Source organism: Mauremys mutica, chromosome 3 (assembly GCF_020497125.1).
Source record: "Mauremys mutica isolate MM-2020 ecotype Southern chromosome 3, ASM2049712v1, whole genome shotgun sequence".
NCBI lineage: Eukaryota > Metazoa > Chordata > Testudines > Geoemydidae > Mauremys > Mauremys mutica.
The window spans coordinates 9,191,541-9,217,936 of record NC_059074.1 but is presented as its reverse complement, the minus strand read 5'-3'; the positions used below and the strand labels follow the sequence as shown (position 1 = coordinate 9,217,936).

At 45.3% G+C, this 26,396-nt stretch overlaps 1 protein-coding gene across 7 annotated transcripts in view; it reads right to left on the bottom strand.

Annotated features, from left to right (window-relative positions):
• The window catches only part of EXTL3 (exostosin like glycosyltransferase 3), a 208,971-nt gene that overhangs the window by 70,434 nt on the left and 112,141 nt on the right, over window positions 1-26,396 (bottom strand). For 3 of the 7 annotated variants that reach the window (XM_045009498.1, XM_045009497.1, XM_045009504.1), the window contains one exon: window positions 5,653-5,728. The exons of 1 other annotated variant lie outside the window; for it this stretch is intronic. The gene's annotated coding sequence lies outside the window, so the exon portion shown is untranslated. Of the gene's footprint in view, window positions 1-5,652; window positions 5,729-10,836; window positions 10,935-12,203; window positions 12,313-26,396 lie in introns of those variants that run through there. 3 more of the 7 variants (XM_045009502.1, XM_045009500.1, XM_045009501.1) reach the window with 3 other exon arrangements.

Genomic DNA, 26,396 nt, shown 5'->3' with positions numbered 1-26,396 from the left:
TGGGATCTTAAAATTGCTCTGATCAAACTCAATCAATCATAAGAGACCATAGTCACTCTTGGTGAAATGCCACTAACCTCCACCAATATGAATTTGGCCCAAGATACACAAGTTTAGACACCAGTGAAAAAAAATCTTACATGATTACCTAAACAAGGGGAAGATTTGCGAGGGAGGGAGAGAGGGATAGCTAAGTGGTTTGAGCATTGGCCTGCTAAACCCAGGATTGTGAGTTCAATCCTTGAGGGGGCCACTTAGGGATCTGGGGCAAAAATTGGTCCTGCTAGTGAAGGCAGGGGGCTGGACTCAATGACCTTTCAAGGTCCCTTCCAGTTCTAGGAGATTGGTATATCTCCAATTATTACCTATTACCTAATTCCCACAATAAAAGTAGTAACCCAATTTCATGAGCCAGCCAGCAACCTATTTCAGCAGGTCCTAGCTGGCATCAGTAGAGAGAGTTGCTACTAATAAGCAGAGACAAAATATATGCCACCTTTTTGTTCTGTGTTTGCGCAGCACCTAGCACAATCAGGTTTTGGTCTGTGACAGGGGCTCCTAGGTGACACAACAATGCAAATAAAACAAAACATACTATACCGCTTTTATGAACTGCTTTATCAATGGCCCTATGGCCATTATGAAAATGCAACTGTGCCAAGATTAGGGAGTCACACATCAACCCTCATAGAGTTAGTTGGAATCTTACTTACTGTCTTCGGTACTAAGTTCATCCACTAGCCTAAGCTTGATAAATTTATGGAGGGGATGGTATGATGGGATAGCCTAATTTTGGCAATTAATTGATCTTTGACTATTAGCAGTAAATATGCCCAATGGCCTGTGATGGGACACTAGATAGGGTGGGATCTGAGTTACTACAGAGAATTCTTTCCTGGGTGCTGGCTGGTGAGTCTTGCCCACATGCTCAGGGTTTAGATGATTGCCATATTTGGGGTCTGGAAGGAATTTTCCTCCAGGTCAGATTGGCAGAGGCCCTGGGTTTTTTTTGCCTTCCTCTGCAGTGTGGGGCACGGGTCACTTGCTGGAGGATTCTCTGCACCTTGAAGTCTTTAAACCACAAGTTGTCTGAGCTATTGAAGTCCTCATGGGTCAGGGGTTTGTTACAGGAGTGGGTGGGTGAGATTCTGTGGCCTGTGTTGTACAGGAGGTCAGACTAGAAGATCATAATGGTCCCTTCTGACCTTAAAGTCTATGAGAGGCTGCACTGGCAATAGATAAAACGTTACAAGAGTCTACTCTCCAGTGCCGAAGATGACCAACTAATATCTCACTGAGCCCGTTCAAAGCTCCAGTACATTCGTGGGTATTTAACAAAGAAGAAATAAAGGCACAAGGAAAGCTCGTCCCAAACTGATACCTGAAAACTGGCAGGGGGTAAAGAGAGACGTCACTTTGGCAGGGTGTGGGTGGGAGAGAAATCAGGAGCAATTTTCAGTTTAGAACATTAGCATACACCAGAAAATCAATCGAGGAATCAGATCTTAACCAGCCAAACCATCATTAAAAGAGACCGGGGGGGGAGGAGGAGAGAAATAACTCATCCCGATAAGGCCGCCACAATTCCTAAACCTATTTTCATCACAAGGGCACCTGTTGCGCTAATGATTAAATGGGAATCCTCCCCAGCCCCTACCAGCAACATTCAGAAGCTGAACAAGCAGCAAGGACAGTGAAAAATCAAGGGACGTCACAAATTCATAACGCTGCCCAGCAAAGGGCATCAGCGGAAATCTCAGAAGGCTGGGAGGTTAAAAGGGCTAGAAATTCAGGAAAAGGTTAAATCAGCTTTCTTGCTTCCTGGTAAGTCTGATCTGTGTGGGAGGCCTTGGATCTCCTAGCAGAACATTTTAATAACATTCCCTGCACACCAGCTTCCATTTGTATGTGCTGAGGTGGAGGGCTGGCAGTGAATGCAAATCTCCCATTTTTCTGCATGAGGCTGTCAGTCATGCACAGAGAGCACTGATAACAACAGGATCCTTTCACTGTGCCCTGGGCCACATTGCTGTCGCTAGGTATTACCGAACAGAAAGGTTTCATTATGCGCAAAGGTAGGAAGCAAATGATTAACGAAAGGCAAAAAAGTTTTTAAAGTTTATTTAAACTCGTTATTTTAAAAACGCTTCCATTTGTTACAGGAAAGAGTGACTCATGGCCATTAGCACCAACTCACATAAATACAGCTCCAGAAGCACTCTCCAGACTTCCAGGTATTGCTCTTTCCATCACTGAAATGCAGCTGTCTCTGGGATGAGCACTAGCAGCCATTTAAACAGGGGTGACAAAACGTTTAGGATGGGAAGTGAAGAACATTGAGGCAGATCCACAGCCTCAATTGAAGTCAATGGAGCTATGACAACATACACCACTCGAACCTGGAGGTGGAGTTTCAGGTACACAAACTGTAATAACTCCAAAAACCTGACCAACACAGGTCACCGCTCCTAACTCTTGTGACAAGCACTACAGGACCTTGCGTTAGAAATCTGGCACCTCCAACAGCACAGAACCCCCTGGTATTATTCTAGGGCATTGGTTCAGTGCCAGTTCAGAAAGGGGGAGCGCTGTCTGCCATGGTGACGGGCATGACAAAGGAAATACTACAAAGAGAGTTCCTGCCACACCCTGGGTTTCCTTGGAGGCCTCTAACTTCCAGTCCCATTGCTGCCCCTCTCCCCTTTGTCATCAGGTTTGTTCTGTGCCACAACTAACTTCTATCAGTGTCCTGTCAACAACTCTTCCTGCCCTTCTGGCCCCCACTCCTGCTGGCCCCAGAGGCCTGGAGTTCAGTTTCTAGAACATCATACGGTGGTTAACCCAGTAACAGTCTATGAACTAGGATTCTCCTAATTTCTCCTCCCCCTTTGGGAGACAGAGCAGAGCCACAGGAGCAAGTCTCCGAAACTCATTAACAGCAGCTACAGGAGCACATTCAAGCAGCTCTATTTAAGGGCTTTGTGAATGTCAGGGTCTGTGCTACAATGCAGATCTCCTGCGTGACCGAGTCTCTCCTGTGCCTCAGTTTCCCATTTGTACAATGGGGATAACAGCACAGACCTGCATCACGAGAGGGTTGGAAGGATAAATACATTAAAGACCACAAGGCGCTCAGATACCATGGTGATGGGCGCCACTGAAGTACCAAAAAAGGGGAGTCAGTGCCTGGTGCTCCTGGAATGGCCAGAGGAAAGCTTGACATCTCAGGGGCTGAGTCATCCCCACAGTTTGCTAAAAGCAACCTTCATTAAACTGCCCTGGATCTAAACATAATTAGTGAGGTTCCATCATAAACAGACAGAGCACTTAAGGGCCGAATCCTGTGGCAAAGAGGCAGGACCAGGACCCTAAAACAGCACTAGTATTAAGGAAATGCTACACTCTGGCCCACTACCCTTGACGATGATTGTTTATAACTATTCTGCCTCCTGATCCTTCCAGCAGCTCCCCATTCCGTAAATTCTGTTTACACAGAACAATTCAACAAAGCGCACCCTCCCCGGTCCTAAAACATGAAGCATGAGAGTGAAAGAACTGTGTGCATTTAGAAACCTGAAACTTCTTCAGCTGTTTCTGTTGATGCTAACTCCAAGGCCACATGACAGAAACTAAAAAAGTTTGGGGAGGTATTTTAAATGCAACACATGTGGTTTGGGATCAGTTAAAACTATCAACTGTCAGTCTGAAATATGTGCTAGTGATAATGAAAGCATGTTAGACACTTTCAGGCTGTTCTTCTTTACCAAAGGTTTTATCCCCCACCAGCTAGATGCTGCTGGACATTCCTTTTGGTTTTATTAAGACACACATTTGTTGTTAGGATTTAAAAAAGAAAAAGAAAAAAAAAGAAAAAGCCCAATCTGGTGGTTTTAGGATGAGAGCTTCCAGTTTTTCTTTCAAGAGCAATAAGCATCCACTAGGTAAGAGACTGTTGCTTCCCCTTCAGAAAGGGGATCCTTGAACAGGAAGAATGTATTAATTCATTTAACTCCACAGACAACACAATCTGACTCCAAAGAACTGCTCAGTTCTGTTAAAAACAGAATCCTGTCTAGAGAAAAGGCATGTTCCCATTTTAAGGTAACAACTGGTACCTGACACACCTAATTACACAAAAGGGCACGTAAATTTCTCAAGCGATCAGAAGCTGTAAGGGTGATAACCCTCCCTAACTGTTGACCTCCTCAAATGATTATTCCTGAAAACATTCCCCACCACCTCTCACTAGTCAACCGACTTTGCCATTTCTATTATACTGGGGATAGCTTTCCTTTAAAAAGGCTTCCCTCAGTTACAAAGATCTCTTTCCCAGGAAGTTCTTTGCCCTGCAGTACTAGGCTACAAAACTAAATTGTTGGCCTGTTTCACTGCAGCACCTTTCTTAGACCTGATCCACAGATATTTTCCCAACTTGCTTCCTTCTAAAGCAGAATGAACACAGTCAAACGCAGTTCCCTCTGCTTCTGAATTCTAGTTCAACGTACTAGGACCGTTTTATGCTCAGGTACTGGTGGAAAGTCATCATCATTGCTCATGGGTATTCAAAGTCGCCAAGTTCCACCTGCACATACTTGAACCTTGAGCACACCTGGCCTTTGACACATCTCCCTTCCCCCCTTTACCCTCAGATAGTTAATGAGACATCATTCTTCTCTGAACACATTTCTGAAATGAACCCTGGAAACTTCAAGCTCTTCAGGGAAAACAGATCTTTAATTGCCATTAGACACAACTCTCCATTGATTAGATCAATGGAACACAGGGAGATCAACTGACCTAATCCCAAGGGAATGTACCAAGCCTTCCAGAAGGAACAATCTACATGGCTCCTTCCTCTACTAGATCTGAGCTACTGTTACACTCTTCTGCTGCACACCCATCCCCGTCTTCTCGACCAACCAATCCACCATGGAATTTAATTGATGCTCTGCAAAAAATGCTGAGTTATATAATTTATTCTACTCCAGGTATAAAGCAAATTGCAACCTCTATCACTACAACTGCTACTATCAGCCTTGCTAGCAGACTCAGCAGAGATGCCACATACTTAATGAGCCATGGCACATGAACAAACTTCCTTCTTGTTCAGACAAGGCTGATGTGAACCTCTCCTGGCTGGTACTGAAGTACCTCGTGCAGGCAGCATTCATTGGCACCGTCTCTGCTCTACTTGTTTTGACCTGAATATATGGCTTCCATCTCCAAGGCTATCAATATGGCATCATTCACCAGCACTAACATTACTTTATTTTTTTTTTTAAAGAGAAGACAGAAAAATCAAAATCTTTTATATTGCTCCTAAATTAAGAAATACACCTTCTTCCTCTACCTCTTGGGGAAAGAAGATGGCTGGCTAGAGTGTAACCACAGGAAGGAAATATGCTCACCCACTTCTGTATCTAGGTTTAGGCACTTGTGTGACAAATACATTCACAGAGTTCTCACAGAAAAGATTACATCCCAAATCTGCGATCTGTTGGCAAACACGGGCATTTGAGGATTTTCCTTTGCAGCTGAACAAGGAGAGTAAACCTATTTGGTGTGTGCTTTAAGGTACAACTGGAAAGTCGCCCAATGTGCAAGTTCTGCTTAAAAAAGAGCAGATGGAAAATTCATTCTGAAGTGACTTACATGCTATGGCCTCAGGGATCATCACTGTGGATTTGAGCCAGAGTAAATTCTCCCAGGCGAAGATCACCACTGCTACCTGTGCAACAGACAAAAGCCTAGTCATCTGTAACTTTGGAGGACGAGGTGCAGCCATATTTTTTCCCCTTCTATCATGACCCAGTTTTCAACCAAAGCAGGAGGCATTTAATAAATTCAAATCTCACACCTAAGTCATACCTGCCCTGCCCACCCTTTCCCAATATATACGTACAGAAGGGTCCCTCCACACAGAGATCTCATCCTTCCCACACTGAATAGCGAGCAGCTGGTATCAAGGCAACGCTTCTCCCTTATGATTCCTGTAAATTTGGGATCCATGCAGGGGAAAGGGACAGAGACTGCATGTGTGGGTAGCTCCAACACTGGGCGGGGCTGGAGAGACAATATCATTCCTTCCACGGCGTGGTAGTCTTCACTAAAGGTACCACAGCCTGCAGATCCCTGGGGGCAGTGTGGCATGGGAAGTCCCAGGTACCAGGCATTACTAGGAAGTCACTGGTGGGAGTGATGAAAGGGGGCAGAGTGCAACATGGTCTCTCTTTGCAGATTACATGGGTTTTACTATGGACGGGGGGAAATGTGGCCCTGGGACTGGACAGAGAAGTACTTGGTGTCTGCAAAAGTGGGAATCAAGAGTCTCTGGTAAAAGTCATTTCAGAGCCCCGCTCTTCCCCCAGTTTTCAGTGGTGAAGCATGCTCGCTGCTTTAACCTCCAACGCACCTAGAGGATAATACTTTAGCCACCAGTGCCCATTTTCCAGTCACTGGTGGGAATACTCCACTTCAGAGTTGCACTGTTGCTAAGTGCCAGTATTTACAGGCTCCCTGAATATGGAACAAGGAGTTCAGTCTGCTGCTGAAAGAATCACTGTGATCAGTATTAAAACTCGGTTGACAATTGTGAATCCCCACCAGCCGAATTTGGAATTCTTCTTCTGGTCCAGATCTGAAGAAGAGCTCTGTGTAAGCTCAGGGCTTGCCTCTCTCACCAGTGGAAGTTGGTCCAATAAAAGACATTACCTCACCCATCTTGCCTTTCTAATATCCTGGGACCAACACGGCCTCAACATCATAGAATCATAGAATCTCAGGGTTGGAAGGGACCTCAGGGGTCATCTAGTCCAACCCCCTGCTCAAAGCAGGACCAACCCCAACTAAATCATCCCAGCCAGGGCTTTGTCAAGCCTGACCTTAAAAACCTATAAGGAAGGAGATTCCACCACCTCCCTAGGTAACCCATTCCAGTGCTTCACCACCCTACTAGTGAAAAAGTTTTTCCTAATGTCCAACCTAAACCTCCCCCTCTGCAACTTGACACCATTACTCCTTGTTCTGTCATCTTCTACCACTGAGAACAGTCTAGATCCATCCTCTTTGGAACCCCCTTTCAGGTAGTTGAAAGCAGCTATCAAATCCCCCCTCATTCTTCTCTTCTGCAGGCTAAACAATCTCAGTTCCCTCAGCCTCTCCTCGTAAGTCATGTGCTCCAGCCCCCTAATCATTTTTGTTGCCCTCCGCTGGACTCTCTCCAATTTATCCACATCCTTCTTGTAGTGTGGGGCCCAAAACTGGACACAGTACTCCAAATGAGGCCTCACCAGTGCTGAATAGAGGGGAATGATCACATCCCTCGATCTGCTGGAAATGCCCCTACTTATACAACCCAAAATGCCATTAGCCTTCTTGGCAACAAGGGCACACTGTTGACTCATATTCGGCTTTTCGTCCACTGTAACCCCTAGGTCCCTTTCTGCAGAACTGCTGCCCAGCCATTCGGTCCCTAGTCTATAGCAGTGCATGGGATTCTTCCGTCCTAAGTGCAGGACTCTGCACTTGTCCTTGTTGAACCTCATCATATTTCTTTTGGCCCAGTCCTCTAATTTGTCTAGGTCCCTCTGTGTCCTATCCCTACCCTCCAGCGTATCAACCACTCCTCCCAGTTTAGTGTCATCTGCAAACTTGCTAAGGGTGCAGTCCACACCATCCTCCAGATCGTTAATGAAGATATTGAACAAAACCGGCCCCAGCACCGACCCTTGGGGCACTCCACTTGATATCGGCTGCCAACTAGACATGGAACCATTGATCACTACCCGTTGAGCCCGACCATCTAGCCAGTTTTCTATCCACCTTACCGTCCATTCATCCAGCCCAGACTTCTTTAACTTGCTGGCAAGAATACTGTGGGAGACTGTATCAAAAGCTTTGCTAAAGTCCAGAAATAGCACATCCACTGCTTTCCCCTCATCCACAGAGCCGGTTATCTCATCATAGAAGGCAATTAGGTTAGTCAGGCATGACTTGCCCTTGGTGAATCCATGCTGACTGTTCCTGATCACTTTCTCCTCCTTTAAGTGGTTCAGAATCACTGCATACAACCATGTGCAACACCACACAGTCAACTAGCACCAGTAGATGACTACGCTGATGAGGGATATGCCCGGTGGTGAGATATGTTTGCATGCTCGGTGATGCTTATGACAGACTATGGACGAAGAATGGGGATGTTACGCCAGTGACATGGCAACACTGCTTTCCCTGCTCCAACTGCTGAACTGCTCTCACGTAAACTAGGAGCCAGCACTCCTGGGTTTTACTCCCAGTTCAGGTGCTGTCTTTGTAACCTTAGGCAAGGCACGTAACCTCAGTGCCTCAGTTTCCCTGTCTGTAACATGGAGAGGAGGACACTCCCTACCTCATGCGTGTGCTGGAAGGCACAAACAGTTTGGGTTGCACTTTTATAGCACCTTTCACCCCAAAGCACTTTACAAAGAACCCATGTAAGTACAACTCACACTTTGCAATCCCTTCCAGGGAGGCAGGATGGGCACCAAGCCAGGACTTGGGAGACAGGGGTTCCAGTCCCTGCTCTGCCACAGACTGTGTCTCAATTCCCCTTCTCTAAAATGGGGATAACAGCACTGCCCTAGCTCATAAGTTCTTCCAGGACCTCCCCCCTCATCAAGGTAAGAGCTAATCACCTTACAAACATTAATTAAATTTATCCTTATGACCATCTCTGAGTTACAAGTGTCATTAGTACCATTTTACAGATAGGGAACCAAGGTACAGCAAAGCTAAGTGACTTGCTCAAGGCCCCACAGAAAGTCTGACAAAGTTGGGAATTCGACCCAGATCTAAGTGCTCTAACCACAAGACCATCCTTCCTTCAACGTGCATTTTCCAGCAGCTTGATTCCTTTGTTTCAGTTACTTTCCTATAGGATTGGGCATTTGACTTGTCAAATAATGTCAAATATTTTAAAGTATTAATAAATTAGAACAGTAACAACAGTAACAAAGAAGAGAGAGTCTTTATGGTCTCCCAAAGACATAGCCTTAGCTAGAGACTTGTGTGTAATTACAAAAAGATAATGACTTCGCGTTATTTTAACTCAGAGAAAAGTGAAACAATGAAATGAAGTGCTAAAAAAATGAAAGAACAGCACCATGATGCAATCAAAAAGTAGGTTGCTGCCTACCTCAGGGCATTGTTGCTGGAGTATTTGACAATATTCGACCGTGGTTAAATAACAGGCGGTCAACTGATGTTATCTGACCAGAGGGACAGGGTGGGTGCAGTAATATCTTTTACTGGCTCGATTTCTGTTGGTGAGCGAGACAAGCTTTCGAGCTACACAGATCTCTTCCTCAGGTCAGGGAAAGGTACTCAGAGTGTCATAGCTAAATACAAGGTGGAATGGATTATTTACCATAAGAAGTTAACACACATTTCAAGGGACCACTCAAGGTGAAGTGGCCCATTTGACCAGCTTGACAAAGCTACTTTCCCACTCAGGTCTTTTCCAAAGATTTCCCAATACACTGCTTCACATATACACAGGGGCGGCTCTAGGATTTCCGCCGCCCCAAGCATGGTGGCACGCCGCGGGGGGCGCTCTAGCGGTCGCCGGTCCCGCGGCTCCTGTGGACCTCCCGCAGACGTGCCTGTGGAGGGTCCGCTGGCCCCGCGGCTCCGGTGGACCTCCCGCAGGCGTGCCTGCGGATGCTCCACCGGAGCCGAGGGACCAGCGGCCCCGCCGCAGGCACGTCTGCGGGAGGTCTACCGGAGCCGCGGTCCCAGCGGACCTTCCACAGGCATGCCTGCGGGAGGTCTGCCGGAGCCGCCTGCCGCCCTCCCGCTGGGACACTGCCCCAAGCGCGCGCTTGGCGCGCTGGGGTCTGGAGCCGGCCCTGCATATACAGCTCTTCAGGGTTTACAAGAATGCATTAAAACAATTGTGTTAATAAACCATTCTTTTTTTTTTTAAACATTTATTTTTTCTTACAGCTGCAAGCCCAGAAACATTTTTGTGCACAAAGAAATAACAGCATAAAAGAAAATCCTTTTATGCTCTGCAGAATTGAGGGTGGAAACAGCTTCTGGACACAAAATTACACTACATTGCTAATCCCAGAACAGGAAATCAAATGACAGAGCTTTAGAAGCAACCCTGGGCAAATTTGACAGTTGTATGATAGCTGACTTCATAATGATACTAAGTTTCACTTTAAAAACATGCTAGACAATTTCTATTGCCTGGGAACCGACAGTGCTAGAAAGGGAAGTTCTTTACTTTGCCATACAGCAGATACAGCCCAGGCAGGAGTAGCACAGGAGATGTTAATCTCTGGCCCAGATCCAGAACAACTGAAAACAAAGGACAATGTCCAGCGGTGAAAATGAGAGAGAGAGAGAGAGAGATTTTTCACTAAATTCTTCATTTCTTGTTCTGATCTGGGCCAGGTGTGTGTTTCACAATAGCCCACCCCCATCACATGGATAGTATGGCCTATGCATTCTTGCATTCACCGCAAATTCTTCCCCTTTGCTGAATTTGGTGCCATTATCTTTGGCAGTGCACAGAAATGTGTTCTTCCTGCCCTTAGGTGGAATGGGTGGGAGGAGGAGATTTTAGTCTCAGCCCAGGTTAACAACAATTGGTTAAACCATCACCACCACCAGACCTCAATGCCCAGGTTGGAGGAACCAACTTTAGGGCAAGAGGTTAGTTCAGCCCTTAGCCACCTTTACCATTCAGTCCATCGTCTCTCTGCTGAGGCTGCTAACAAGGGTGTAGTTAGGCCAGGTGCTTTCTGTGAGATGAACCCCGCCCACGGGCAAGGGGAGCGTGTCCAAACTCACCTACCACTGGCCCTTTGTAACATGGTCTAGATCTGTCTGCTCACTCAGCTCTCCCTTGTGCTCGCACTGCCTCATGCCAGGGTTTCCTCAGGCACCATCTGAGGAGAAGAATCCAACCGTTCTGATCAGATACTCCTGATTCAACCTCCTGTGAGCTCTGAGTTCCGCTGCCCGCTGAGACACACACCAGAAGTGACCCCCGATTTTACTACTCCCTTGTCCAATCCCACTTATACTAAATAAAAGCAAATATTCTTGGCATAGCACAGACATGCCCATAAGCCTGAAGAGAAAGTTGTTTAAAGAAATCTCTTCTAACCTAGTGGGTGGCTATGGGAAGTATCCCTTCCTTCCCTAAGCAGACTGCACATTTTAGTTCTAGGGTGCTACCGGAGAAGATCAAACATCTTACACAGGAAATAAACCAGTGCCTCCCAGCTTATTCTGGGCCTCACTCCCTTTCTGCTCCAGAAGCCTGAGCCGACAACAACTGAAACAAATGGAAAGCCTCCCACTGACATTATTACTGGGCCTTGGACCCTAAGTCACGGTCTGTATGTGCCTCCAGACATCTTTGGAACTCTGTGTCTCGGAAACCCTGACCTCTGTTCTTTGATATGGAAGTAAAGAGTTTACCCAGCTCTGCATGCCCTGTGAAATGACAAAGCTGCTCTTGAGCCAAAATACACTGCGATACGACTCATTCCTTTTTGTTGCACCCCAGCTTGACCAGGTTAACCCTGCTGCTCACAGACTTCCTTTCCTTATACTGCCTGGTAATAAGTTTTCCTGTTTACATGGAGATTGCTATGCATGGAACAAAAGATTTCCCCTGCTTCCCAGGAATGCCTCTGAGCAAAGGGGCATGGCACTGCACGTGGCCTCATTAGCCCAGTAAATTGCCTTCAGCAACTTTTGGAGAAGCTTATGAGTAAATGGAGGTAGCTTCCCATTTCAGAAAGCCCAATCTAGCACTCTGTGTAACTAAATTACCATAAGTATTGTAATCACTGATATTTATATGGCATGCAGAATTCCCATCTGACAGGCACAGTGCATCTCAAAACAGGCTAGGTCGTCTGACTCACCACTGAAGAACCATCAGTCTGTTGCAACTCCTGAATCCTAGTAACCAGGACTAGATTCAAATTAGTAACCTACAGGTAAAAGGCTCCTTATTCCATTACCAGTCACTAAGCCAACCAGGCCCCTGGGAAGAAGTATATTCTGTTATCTTTCTGTTTCACCAATGGGCTTGCCACACACCAACAGCCTTCTATGTAGCTGGGTATCTTCTCTATGGCAGTGACCTATTCCAGATACTTCAGAGGAAGGCAATTGGTTTGAATAAAACTGCAATACCCTACCATGGGACATATTTCTTGTCCTGAAGAACAGTGATGAATACCCCTTTTAAGGGTGAACTATGAAAAAAGGTTTACTGTCACCACCTTCAAAGCTCTATGTAGCTCTGCCCCTCCCTACTTATCCTCTGGCACAAAGATCCATGCAACCTCCATTCCTCTGCATTCTGCCAACGCCCCCAACCTCACCTTGCTGCATACAGCTACGGTAAGGCATGTATCTATGCCATGCCAAGAGTCCTCGCCTAGACCACTGTGATAGCACAGGTAACTCAACCAATCACCACCCTTACTCTACAGCTAATTTGCATGCAACAATTTCATTGCTTGTGTGAGGGGGACTACACAGATGGTGGATTACTTGACCCAACTGCCATATCCATCTTTCAGCTACTAGTACTGGTATAACTCCTCATATAGACACACTTATTCTAGTATAAGAGTGCTTTTTTTTGTTTTGTTTATTTTAAACATCTTCCCAAGTAATAACTAAACTGGAAAAAGGCACTCAGACTGAAATAAGAGTGTCCACACAGGGGGCTATACTGGAATAACTGTCTCAGTTTAGATGCACACATTAACTTATACCACTGTAAGTTTCCCAGGCAGACAAGTCTGAAGGAACTTGAGCAGCAGTTGAAATTACTGGGAGAAATCAAGGAAGCAACATCAGGACAGAGCTGTCAGAGACATGGTAGGTCAAAGTCAAAGTCCTGGGTCTTCATGGAGAAGCAAGTGGAAGAATGTGGTAACTAGGAAGATAATAAGAAAAGCAGAGGCAGAAATCTATGGAGTCTTCCAGGCTTGCCATCAACAACACATATTGTAGAGGAGGAGACAAAAAACAGGCCAGAGATAGAATAGCCAGACCAGTGACTATGAAGAAAGCAGGGAGAAGGAGCCCCAGAAAGGAAGTAGCAACAGATCTCAATTAGAATCTCCACAAGTGAGGAAAAAAGATATCTGTGGCGCAGGCAGAAAATAATATGGTCTCCTGCCCCCTGGGTCTCAGCATAAGGCTGCCTCAATAACAGTGCCAGGTATCTGAAAGAAGGCTGGAAATTTCCTACATGGGATCAAGCGATACCAATGTGTGTCTTTCAGACAAGACCTCTAAAACAGGGGTCTTCTCTGCTCTGCATGGGTAGAAGTGATACCACAGCCGAAGTTTGCTCATTCCTGCACCATTGCGCAGCATACCATGTGCCCTCTGACCGTTGCCTTGCTGCCACTGGTGGCTGTGAGTGCTGTATGTAGTTTATGAAATGCTTTGGGACCTTTCAGGCCAAACGGTGCTAATTTGAATGTTCTGCTTAGAAATCTAAAGACATTAACATCCGTGTGGAGGGGAAAACACCACAGGAGCCCACCATGGTAGCATTTAATATCAGAAAGGGGAACTACACCAAAATGAGGAAGTTAGACAGACAGAAATTAAAGGGTACAGCGCCAAAAGTGAAATCCCTGCAAACTGCATGGAAACTTTTTAAAATCACCATAACAAGGACTCAATTTAAAATGTATACCCCTCCAAATTCAAAATCATAGTAAGAGAACCAAAAGAGTGCCACCGTGGCTCAACAACAAAGTAAAAGAAACAGTTAGAGACAAAAAGGCATCCTTTAAAAAGTATCAGAGGGGTAGCCGTGTTAGTCTGGATTTGTAAAAGCAGCAAAGAGTCCTGTGGCACCTTATAGACTAACAGACGTATTGGAGCATGAGCTTTCGTGGGTGAATACTCACTTCGTCGGATGCATGTTCATCCTTTAAAAAGTGGACGTTAAATCCTGTTGAGGAAAATAGAAAGGAGCATAAACTCTGGCAAATTAAGTGTAAAAATATAATTAGGAAGGCTAAAAAGGAATTTGAAGAACAGTTAGGCAAAGACTCAAAAAGTAACAGCAATTTTTTTTTAAAGTACATCAGAAGTAGGAAGCCTGCTAAACAACCAGTGGGGCCACTGGACGATCTAGATGCTAAAGGAGCACTCAAGGAAGATAAAGCCATTGTGGAGAAACTAAATGAATTCTTTGTATCGGTCTTCACAGCTGAGGATGTGAGGGAGATTTCCAAACCTGAGCCATTCTTTTTAGGTGACAAATCTGAGGAACTGTCCCAGACTGAGGTGTCATTAGAGGAGGTTTTGGAACAAACTGATAAACTAAACAGTAATAAGTCACCAGGACCGGATCGTATTCACCCAAGAGTTCTGGAGGAACTCAAACGTGAAATTGCAGAACTACTAACTGTGGTATATAACCTATCATTTAAATCAGCTTCTGTATCAGATGACTGGATGATAGCTAATATGACCACAATTTTTAAAAAAGGCTCCAGAGGTGATACCAGCAATTATAGGCCGGTAAGCCTAACTTCAGTACCAGGCAAATTGGTTGCAACTATAGTAAAGAATAGAATAATCAGACACATAGATGAACATGATTTTTTGGGGAAGAGTCAACATGGTTTTTGTAAAGGGAAATCATGCCTCACCAATCTACTAGAATTCTTTGAGGGAGTCAACAAGCATGTGGACAAGGGGGATCCAGTGGATATAGTGTACTTCGATTTTCAGAAAGCCTTTGACAAGGTCCATCACCAAAAGCTCTTAAGCAAAGTAAGCTGTTATGGTATAAGAAGGAAGGTTCTCTCATGGATCAGTAACTCGATAAGATAAGAAACACAGGGCAGGAATGAATGGTCAGTTTTTAGGATGGAGAGAGATAAATAATGGTGCCCCCCAGGGCTCTGTAGTGGGACCAGTCCTATTCAACATATTCATAAATGATCTGGAAAAAGGGGTAAACAGTGAGGTGGCAAAATTTGCCAAAGATACAAAACTACTCAAGATGGTTAAGTCCAGAACAGACTGTGAAGCATTACAAAGGGACCTCACAAAACTGGGTGACTGCGCAACAAAATGACAGATGAAATTCAGTGTTGATAAATGCAAAGTAATGCACATTGGAAAACATAATCCCAACTACACACATAAAATGATGGGGACTAAATTAGCTGTTACCACTCGAGAAAGATCTTGAAGTCATTGTGGATAGTTCTCTGAAAATATCCACTCAATGTGCAGCGGCAGTCAAAAAAGTGAACAGAATGTTGGGCATAATAAGAAAGGGACAGATTGGACAGAAAATATCATATTGCCTCTATATAAACTAGGGTTGCCAATCCTCCAGGATCATCCTGGAGTCTCCAGGAATTAAAGATTAATCTTCAATTAAAGATCATGTCATATGATGAAACCTCCAGGAATACATCCAACCAAAATTAGCTACCCCACTATAAATCAATGGTACGCCCACATCTGGAATACTGCATACAGATCTGCTCGCATCATCTCAAAAAAGATATATTGGAATTGGAAACGTACCAGAAAGGGCAACAAAAATGATTAGGGGTATGGAACAGCTTCCGTATGAGGAGAGATTAATAAGACTGGGACTTTTCATCTTGGAAAAGAGACGACTAAGGAAGGATATGACAGAGGTCTATAAAATCACGACCGGTGTGGAGAAAGTAAATAAGGAAGTGTTATTTGCTCCTTGTCATAACACAAGAACTAGGGGTCACCAAATTAAATTAATAAGCGGCAGGTTTAAAGTGAACAAAAGGAAGTACTTCTCCACATAACGCACAGTCAACCTTTGGAACCCTTTGCCAGACGATATTGTGAAGGCCAAGGCTATAACAGGGTTCAAAAAACATCTAGATAAGTTCATGGAGGGTAGGTCCATCAATGGCTATTAGCCAGGATGGGCAGGGATCCAAAACCATTTTCTGAAGTGTCCCTAGCCTCTATTTGCCAGAAGCTGGGAATGGGTAACAGGGGATGGATCACTCAAAAAATGCCCTGTTCTGAAGACAGGATACTGGGCTAGATGGACCTTTGATCTGACCCACTATGGCTGTTCTTATGTTCTGACAGGAAGACGGGATTACTTCGCCATTGCAAACTATGGGCAATTTTAGCTGTCAAGTACTTTTTAGGATTAAAATATGTGGTCTAAAAAGGGGGGGGGCATTAAGAAACAATTCAATCAGTGGCACTGCGGCATGGAGACTGCTTCATGGCATCGCAAAGCAGCTGTGCTGTACTCAAAATGTCTTTGTCTATTAAAACTGTATCAGTTTCACAGATTAGTAAACTCCCTGTGGCATAACCAGAATTTATAATGAGCATCTGCAAGACACAGGAGCATCCATATGAAATGCAGCTGCTAGGATGACCTTCCTTGTCCACCCCTTGGCCACATCAACACACCTCCACTCCTCAGACCCTGCTATCTGAATCCCACCACAAGTTCCTCCCATTTCAGTAGATCAGTGTGAAGCTTTTGTCCTTCCCGTCACAAATCTGCCCCCTCCCCACCTGTCTGCTCTTGATTTTTACTGCATCACTCCTGCCTCCTCTGCTCTGTCATTTATGCACAGGATGTCCTCCAAGGATTGAGCCATACGGCTATCACGCTCACCTCAAGACCCATCTCTGCTTATAATAATTCGGCCAGTTGCTGAGGGCTTCAGGGGTATATGGGGTGGCTGGTAATTGCTTTATCTACTTATAATTATTTTACAACTTTGCAAATGTCACTTGTCTTCTCAGCCGGTAAGTATCTCATGTCAGGGACCATGTCTTTGGATGTACACATGCAGCACCTAACACAATGTGGCCACAATCCCAGCTGGTGCCTCTGAGCCCTACCACAACACAAATACACAGCAATCTCACACAAGCTCTGAACCAGCTCACCTCTGCTTCACCTGCTCACACTGCAAAGTGCTCCAGGTAAACAGAAAAAAATAAGTGGAAAATTTCTCTTGCCAAATCCTTTAATATCTCAGAGCATCGGAAATTCCTGGGGAAAGAATGCAGGGTGATTGCATGGCTGGTTGCCTCATGATGCCATCTAACAGAGTTTTTGGCCTCAATATTGCCTTGCAGGCTGTTCTATAAATGCTTTGATTGACACTATTTCTTGTGTGAATAAAAAATCCCTCACAACAAACGTGCAAACCTTGTGGTCCGGTCCAAAAGAATTTCCCTTTGATTATCCCATTTCTAATGTTTGTCCTGTCACCTGGCTGGGATGTAACTTTCACCGAGGTTGGAAGACCCTGAATCAGGAAGCCTTGCAACCCTTCTTCCATTCACCATGGAGTGGAGAATTTTGATTAAGCCAAGATGATTAGAGATGCAAGCCCATGCTCTGGATGTCCCTAAACCTCTGACTGCCAGAAGCTGGGACTGGATGACAGGGGATGGATTACTTGATAATTGCCCTGTTCTGTTCATTGCCTCTGAAGCATCTGGCTCCAGTCACTGTCAGAAGACAGGATACTGGGCTAAACCGACCATTGGTCTGACTCAGTATGGCCGTTCTTATGAGAATTACTCATTATAAGTGAATCATTTAGACTGTTTTTAATTTATAATAATTTATAATACTGGTAATATATAATACTGGTAGATCTGTAGATCTCAAAGTCATTTACAAAGGAGGTCAGTATCATTATCCCCATTTTACAGATGGGGAGATGAGGCACAGGATGAAATGACTTCTTAAGGTCACCCAGCAGGCCACTGGCAGAACCAGGAATGCCTCCCAAGCCCCAGTCCAGTGTTCTATTCACTAGGCCACTCTGCCTGTCTACACCTTTTAGAGCAGGGATTGTCTCCCCCTGCAATTACCAGCACAATGGGGCTCCAGTTCTGACTGGGGCCTTTCAGTGCTGCCTTCAGGAAAACAATGAATAATCCTCCTCGCTCAGACAGACAGACCCTCCAATGGCATAATCCACCGCACAGCACTTAGTGACTCACCACTGCCACTTCCTGCAGCACCTAGCTGTCCCTTTGAAGTCTCCCACTCAAGTGCTGAGTCATCCTGACCCTGTTTACTTTGCACTTCCCAAGAAGATAAAAGCACAAGGTGATTACGGCTATAGAGAGTCAGTGCATTGCAGTTACTATGCATCACTCATGCTTCAAATCCTACAGATCAATCTCAGCACAATTATCCCCTGCATATTTTTATTTCTGGTAGTCGTGAACACGTAACAATCAGTGTGCAAGTATCAAGCAATGGAACCTGCACAATCCCAGTGTCACAGGTATTTACTAACATTGTAACCAACCAGCCAGAATGTAGGTGAACTGCTGCTCTCCAATGCATAGACTCCAAATTGCTTGAGTGCATGTCTGAAGCCCTGTACTGCTGACAACAAAATGAACCTTTTCCGTAACTCAGGTGGTAGATGCCTGTGATCAAGGACTAGAAGGATACAAGTTATACGCCCAGTGGCACCATGATGTTCCAAGTGGCCATACCATACATAATAATGACAGCCATGAAGTTGCTAAGTTGCAACAGATTTGCTATAAAGTCATTAAGATAAACAAAAAATCCTTTTTGACATTTGTATTGAGAATCTAACAAGAATACAGGAACTATAAATAAAAAATAATAATTGGAGATATACCTATCTCCTAGAACTGGAAGGGAAGGTCATTGAATCCAGCCCCCTGCCTTCACTAGCAGGACCAAGTACTGATTTTTGCCCCAGATTCCTAAGTGGCCCCCTCAAGGACTAAACTCACAACCCTGGGTTTAGCAGGCCAATGCTCAAACCACTGAGCTAGCCCTCCCCCAACGACAGACTGGATCAAACTAACAGTCCATCTGTTATTATTATATATTATTTGTATCATCATAGTACCCAGGGACCCTAGTCCTGGACCCAGACCCCACTGTGCCAGGTACTGTACAAACAGAACAAAAAGACAGGCCCTGGCCCAAAGAGCCAAGTACCCTGTGTCACTGATCGTAATCAGTTCCACCTACTTTTGCTGCAAAAATCCTTACCGAGGACAATTATGGAGTAACTTGCTGAGAAAAAGTTTCTTTCTGACCCCAAGCAGTTAGTAGTTGGCTTATAACTTGAAGCATGAGGGTTTCTTTCTTTTACATTTTTTAATGTATCTGATGAAACTGTGGACATTGTTATCCATAGAAATGTCTAAACTTTTTTCAGTTCTGATACGCACCTGTCCGCAGTAACTTCTTGTGGCAATGATTTCCACAGTCAATTTTTTGTACTAAGCATATGTCAGTTTCAAATTTGTTGCCTCTGTGACTCAAAGACCGCCTGATGCCAATTGGCAGAGGGCACAGAGATACAGAGCTCCCCGGGTTCAACCAAGAGAATGTCATGTAAGGTCTCTTCTGAACATCTGTCCCCCATTGGTGGTCATAATCATTGTGATATATATCTATAGATATATCGATATCGATATAGATATAGATAGATATAGATATATAGGGAAAATATGTGAGAAACTATGTATATATGCTGAAAATTATATTATCTAGGCCTTGCAGTTAAAGGTAGGTCACTTAGAGGTATTATGTATCTTACAAAAGAAGACAATTAGCATACGGCTAATAACGAAGAGCTGGTGGAGACGTCAGAAGCAAATTAACAGGAAGAGGTAGAGCCGCAACATGGAATTTTTGCGCCCGAGGCAAGGGCCGGCTCCAGGCTCTTCGGCGGCGGGTCCCTGAGTCCCTGTTGGAAGGAAGGACCTGCCGCCGAATTGCCGCCGCCGCTTCATTCATTCTTTGGCGGCAATCGGCGGCGGGTCCCTGAGTCCCTCTCAGAAAGAAGGACCCGCCACCGAATTGCCGCCGCTGCCGCTGAAGTGCCGCCGATCGTGGTAGAGCTGCACCCCTCCACTTTGCACGCTCGAGGCAAGTGCCTCATTCGCCTCGCCCTTGTTACGGCACTGGGAAGAGGTAACAGCAGGAGGAGGTGGGAATCCTGTTTAGAGGTGAAGATCCAAGGTCTGCTCTGGCATATCTGGGACTATAGAGGGATGTTCTGGCCTCCTTCAATCTATGAAGATGAGCTTCCAGCAGGTTTGATCTTACAAAAAGGGGCTCTTAGCCCTCTTGGTTGAAAATGCTGGGGAAAGGACTTGGGGAATATCTTGTGAGTTAAGTTTAGGCTCTAGAAAGTATGTTATGATTTTGTTTTCTATGTAACCATTTGTTTCCAATATTCTTACTATCCGCTGAATCTCTGTTCTTCAATAATAAATGTATTCTTGTTGTCACTGTAATGTATCTGTAAGAGCTGCGTATTATGAGGCATGGTGATCACGAGTTACAATAATAAGCTGTACAAAGCGACAAGGAGTCCTGTGGCACCTTATAGACTAACAGAAGTACTGGAGCATGAGCTTTCGTGGATAGGTGCCACAGGACTCCTTGTCGCTTTTTACAGATCCAGACTAACACGGCCCCTCCTCGAATAATAAGCTGGTGGTTACTATTCCGTGGGGAGTAGTGATTCTGTGGCTTTTCTGCGGAACAGGGGCTGGGTGCCCCAAAGGGATGGCTCAGGACTTGAGGGTCAGTTTGTGCTGGTCCCTGACCTGTACAGAGAGAGCGAGGCCTGCAGGGCAATTCTTGTGCTGCCAGATCATAGAATCATAGATTATTAGGGTTGGAAGAGACCTCAGGAGGTCACCTAGTCCAGATGCTGGTGGAGTCAGGGAGCTGATCCTCAGCAGGCACAGAGAAGACATTCTCACACTAAGTTAGCAGGTGGTAGTGAGGTGCCTCACAAACCTGTGTACCCCTGAGAAGCATCAGTCTCCTAATTTCATTACATGCCCCCTTATTCTAAATATTGTTGTGTTTAGAGCAACTAGCACAGTGGGGCTAGGTCTAGTCAAGGCACTACAAATACAAATGAACAATAACAATGAGGATGCTCCCAATTTACCTTCGCTAAACTGTTTACTATCTTAAATACGTTTGTCATCCCACCTCCTGTTCATCTCCTCTCCGAATTGCACAGCATTCATCTTTTCAATCTCTCCTAGTACAGACATCCACAAAAAGTCCAAACGTGAAGATGCTAATGCCATGAGACAACCTTAGCGTCCACCCGCCCTCTTGTCCCCCAGCTCTCGATCTATATCCTGGTTCTCCTATACACTGTTTCAGTGTTATTTTCAGCAGAGAGGAGCCTCCTTGTCTTTCTTCCAAGGTCCTTTGCAACATTTATGTTCTACTTCCATTCCAGTCATTGTCTGAGTTGTGCTGGGTTAGGTTTTTGGTTGGTTTTTTTTGCTCCCAATGTGCCACTCGACATTACTCAATATCAGATTTATTTAAACTTGTCAATGCTGTTGCTTAGCAGATCTGAATATGCTTTAGAATTGAAGCTCACTGTCAGAACCACACATCCCTCCCCAGCAAGTTTGTATCATCAGCAAGTTTACTGAAGAAAAAACAACCCCTCCTCCCTTTCTGCCAGTGGGTCTGCCTGGAAAATGCTCACTAGAGGTTTCAAAGAATCACCTAGGTGCAAGGCAAGCAGGAAACCTGCCAAAAGTCCACCTAATTTTGCTATTTGGTGTGGAAGCAATCTCAGAGACGATTAGTCTTCCATTTTCTACCCTGTACCTCAGAGCTTAAATAAGAGTCCATCAAGTAAAATCACCATCAAGGGCTTTGTAAGAGCCCTAGTACAGAGTGAATATCAGCCGGCTCGGAGCAGTAAGCTAATTTTATATAATGGCCTTCAAACTAAACACAAAAGACACTGCCACTCTGAAACAAACACCCAGGTGACAGGATGTTCTAGCCTTTGAAATCAGACTTGTGCTAGGGGGAGGAGTGAAGGGATGGGAGAGAGACAACTAAATCACATGTGCAATGTTTGCTAGTTGGGCTTTTAAAATCGGAGCCAGCTGTAGAGTAACCTGCGTGGCAGGTCTCCTTGCTGCTTCCCTTGACATTCAGCGAGAAAGTATTTGTATTACGGTTCTGCCTAGTGGCTCCAGCTGAGATCAGTGAGACACCGTACACAAGAATCCTTCTCCCAGAGATCTTACCATCTAAAATAGACAAAACAGGAAGTGAGTGAGTTTGCTGAGCCATGGAATCCAAGGTCACACAAGGAGTCTGTGGCAGAACCAGGAGCAGAACTAAGATCTCCTGAGTTTCAGTCCAGTGCCTTAACCACAGGGCCAGCCTTCATCTCGATGGGCTTGTCTTTCAGCTGTCAGCTCAAGGTATAATGCACTTACTGCCCCTAACCCAGCGCTCAGCCACACACAATCTCTAGCTCGTTTTAAGTGGTGCTTCAAAGCTGACCCATCACGGGGTATGGGTTGACACTGCAGTATTGCTGACGCTCAAGATAGTAATGTATGCGGACACAGCTACAGGCTACGGCTCCAGTTAGCACAACTCACCAGCTGCTAATCACTCTGTATTGCCTGAGGGTTTTTTCACAGGATAGGTCTACACTGAAACTGAAGGTGTGACTGCAGCACAGACAGACAATTGCCCTAGCTTTAATCTAGCTAGCACAGCTAAAATTAGCAGTGAGGACACAGCATCACAGGCTTCATTGTGGGCTAGCAAAGTGAGTACATACCTAGGCTCCTGCGGTGGCTTGTACAGCTTGTGCTGACACCCATAACACAGCATTTTCACTGCTGCTGTTAGCCATACTAGCTAGATTAAAGCTACAGCAGGTGTGCTGGCCTGGGCAGCAATCAGACCTTCGATTGCAATGTAGACATACCCTCTTTGTGGCCACTGGCACTTGAGCTAGGCTCACTCAAAAGAAGTAACTCAAGTTAACTGTGGCAGTGAAAACAAACCCTACGATCTGCACATCAAAACGTGTGTGTGTGTGTGTGTGTGTGTGTGTGTGTGTGTGTGTGTGTGTGTGTGTGTGTGAGAGAGAGAGAGAGAGAGAGAGAGCTGACTATCCAAGTGCTGATAAAAATCAATACATCCTGTCATAGCACTGCGGGCCAGTAACATGGCACAAGCTTTTTTGGCTTTCCAAAAATAATGAGAACTCTATATCAATGTCTCTCAACCTTTCCAGACTGCTGTACCCTTTTCAGGAGTCTGATTTGTCTTGTATACCCGAAGTTTCACCTCACTTAAAAACTACTTGCTTACAAAATCAGCTATAAAAATACAAAAGAGTGTCACAGCATTCTATTACTGAAAAACTGCTAATGTTTTCATTTTGACCATATAATTATAAAATAAATTGACTGGAATATAAATATTGTACTTACATTTCAGAGTATAGTATATAGAGCAGTATAAATAAGTCATTGTCTGTATGCAATTTTAGTTTTACTCCTGGTGGAATTCTGAGCTATTGCACACACACAGAATTACTGAGCCCTGCATATTTTAATTTTTTTGTGCAGAAAAAAGCTTCTGCCAAAATGTTGCTGCAGTTCCACCTTTTGCCCACCAGAGGGTAGTATGATGCAAGAACAGCAGCAGCTCCCAGCAGAAAATAACTTCTGTAGTTCTGATTTTGCCCACCAGAGAGCGCTGTGGTGCTAGAACAAAGCAGCAGCTCCCCACCAGCGAGGGAAGAGAAAGAGCCTGCAGTGCCTTCTTCACCGCAGGCCAGGGCAGGAGACAGGGGCTATGGGGAGACAGACAGTGTGGGTTGCTGGGGGGATCAGATAGGGTCTCATAAGAGCTAATGGAGGAGGACAGACTGGGGCAGGGGCTGAATGAGAGTGGAGGCACAGGGTCACATAGGGGAGGGAAGTGCAGAGACACATGGGGATAGGGGGAGGAGATCCAGGGGGAGGGGGACAGGGACACAGTCAGGGGGTGGCAGCACAGAGACACATGGGGACTGGGTACAGGGACACATAGGGACAAGGAAGTGGCTGTGTGGGGGCACAGATACACATGGGGATGGAGGAGGTGGAGCAAGGACACATAAGGATGTGGGGAGTGGGTGTCTGAGTGGGGAGGAAGGGACATGTGGACAGGGAGTGCAAGAACATATGGGGGTGCAGGAACACATGGGGACAGGGGCAGATGTGCCTGACTAAATGGGAGAGGCTAGGGGTCAACCAGAGTCTGCATGGAGGAAGCTCCCTAACAATCCCTCCCCACCCCCCAAAAAAACCACATCTGTTCTATACTTTTCCCACCCATACCCAACAACCCTCCAAGTTCACATCCAGGCTCCTTCCCAGCAATTTACTTCCCTCTACCCCTGACTCCCCCAAGCTTTTGCCCTGCTTCTGAGGGGTGCGGGAAATGCAGTTCTGTACTGTAGTTTAAATGAATTATTACTCAGAATTCTGCATTAATATGCTTAGTAAGGAATCTATTTGTCAAAAAACCATTTCCTGAATCTTTTTTGTCCTCTGTATTGTTACAGACATACTTGCGGACAGGTATTTCGATACAAATGATCAAAAATAATTGAAACTGGTGTGATTATCTTGTGTTATTTTGACAAATAAAATACGCAGAATTTTAAAATATTGTGTGCAGGGTTTTTAATTTTTGGTGGCAGAATTCCCCCAGGAGTATAGTTCGTACTGACTTAGCTAGTGCTTTTTATGTAGTCTGTTGTAAAATTGGGCAAATATTTAGATGAGTTGATGTACCCACTGGAAGACCTCTGCATACGCCCAGGGGCTGAGAACCACTGCTCTATATGGTGCTCAATGTCCAATTACTTCAGAAGGCCTAAAAATAACCCTTCCCGCTTGAAGCAACGAAGAGAGCTGAGAAAAGTGAAAAATAAAACATCACTCGACACTTTGAAGACTAAATGAGATAAAACACTTTAAAAATGTAACATAGGCAACAATCCTGCCTTGGCCCCAGCAGAGCAGAGTGGATGGGACCTAACAGATCTGCACCAGTTTTGATCAAGTTTATTTCCACTGTGTGTGATTCAAAATATAAAGCAGAAAAGTTTAAACGAACATGAAAAATAAAATAAAACTTAGCATTTACATCGTATCCCACCTTCAAAGTGCTTTATAAGTGTAAGTAATCAGTCCTCACTTACCCTGAAAGGAATGGAGGTAAGCACTAACTCTATTTTAAAGATGGGGAAACTGAGGCACGGGGGGGTTAAGTGACTTACCCAAGGACACTGAAGAAGTCAGCGACAGCTCTTGGATTAGAACCCTGGCATTCTTGGCACGCAGTCCTGCGTTCATTACACTAGACCTACCTATTTACTATTCATAGAACCAACTATCTTAAACAATTTTTTCACACTTGCAAGGCAATATGTTTGATCTGGAAGAGTGTAATGGATACTAATAATGAGCTATGATCCACCCAGTAGATGCAAAATTGGCAAATGTGAGAGACTATTCAGACCTAATAGGAAAATGCAGCTTTTCAAAATTCAAATGTATGTGTTTAGCAATGAGATACCTGGCACTAATATCTTCATTTAAACTTCTAACAGCCGCAGGTGCCTCTGAGTAATTGTACTGGCACTCTTAGCAAAGGCATGAAAGCCAATAGCCTACAGACAGCCAAGAAACTCAAGATGAAGACAAGGTTATCAGCAGCACATCTCTGGGATTACCAATGACAACCAGTTCACTCTTGAGAATATTTTTTTAACCTCTTAGGTAAAAATAAAGGAAGGAGGATGCCAAGGCAATTTGAAAGACTGAACATGCCTGACCCAACAACTTGGATATTATTTATGCTGACAGCAAGATCCTTGGATGATAGAATCCCAAAGGAAGAGATGGAAGATCTGCCTCTAAGATTATTGGAAACTAGACTAGGCAAAGCATTAGAAATAACACGTTAGTTAACAATTATACACGTACCCACCTGGAAAAGGGATGGACTAGACCAGGCCTGCACAATATGTGGCCCGCGGAGCCTCACTGTGCGGCCCGCCGGGGGATTCTAAATCCCCTGCACACGGCGCTCTGCGGGCAGCCCAGAGCCCTTTAAATCCCAGCCGCGGCCGGGAGTCAAAGGCTCTGGGCTGCCCGCAGCGGCGAGGAGCCCAGAGCCCTTTAAATCCCAGCCGCAGCCGGGAATCAGAGGCTCTGGGCTGCCCGCAGCGGCAGGGAGCCCTGAGCCCTTTAAATCTCAGCTGCGGCCGGGAGTCAAAGGCTCTGGGCTGTCCGCAGCTCCGGGGAGCCCTGAGCCCTTTAAATCCCAGCCGCGGCGCCAGCCGGGATTCAAAGGGCTCTGGGCTGCCTGCAGAGATTCCCAGCCATGGCTGAGATTTAAAGGGCTCAGGGCTCCCCGCCACTGCAGGCAGCCCAGAGCCCTTTGAATCCTGGCCGCGGCTCCAGCGGATGGGCTGGGGCTGGGATTTAAAGGGCTCGGGCTC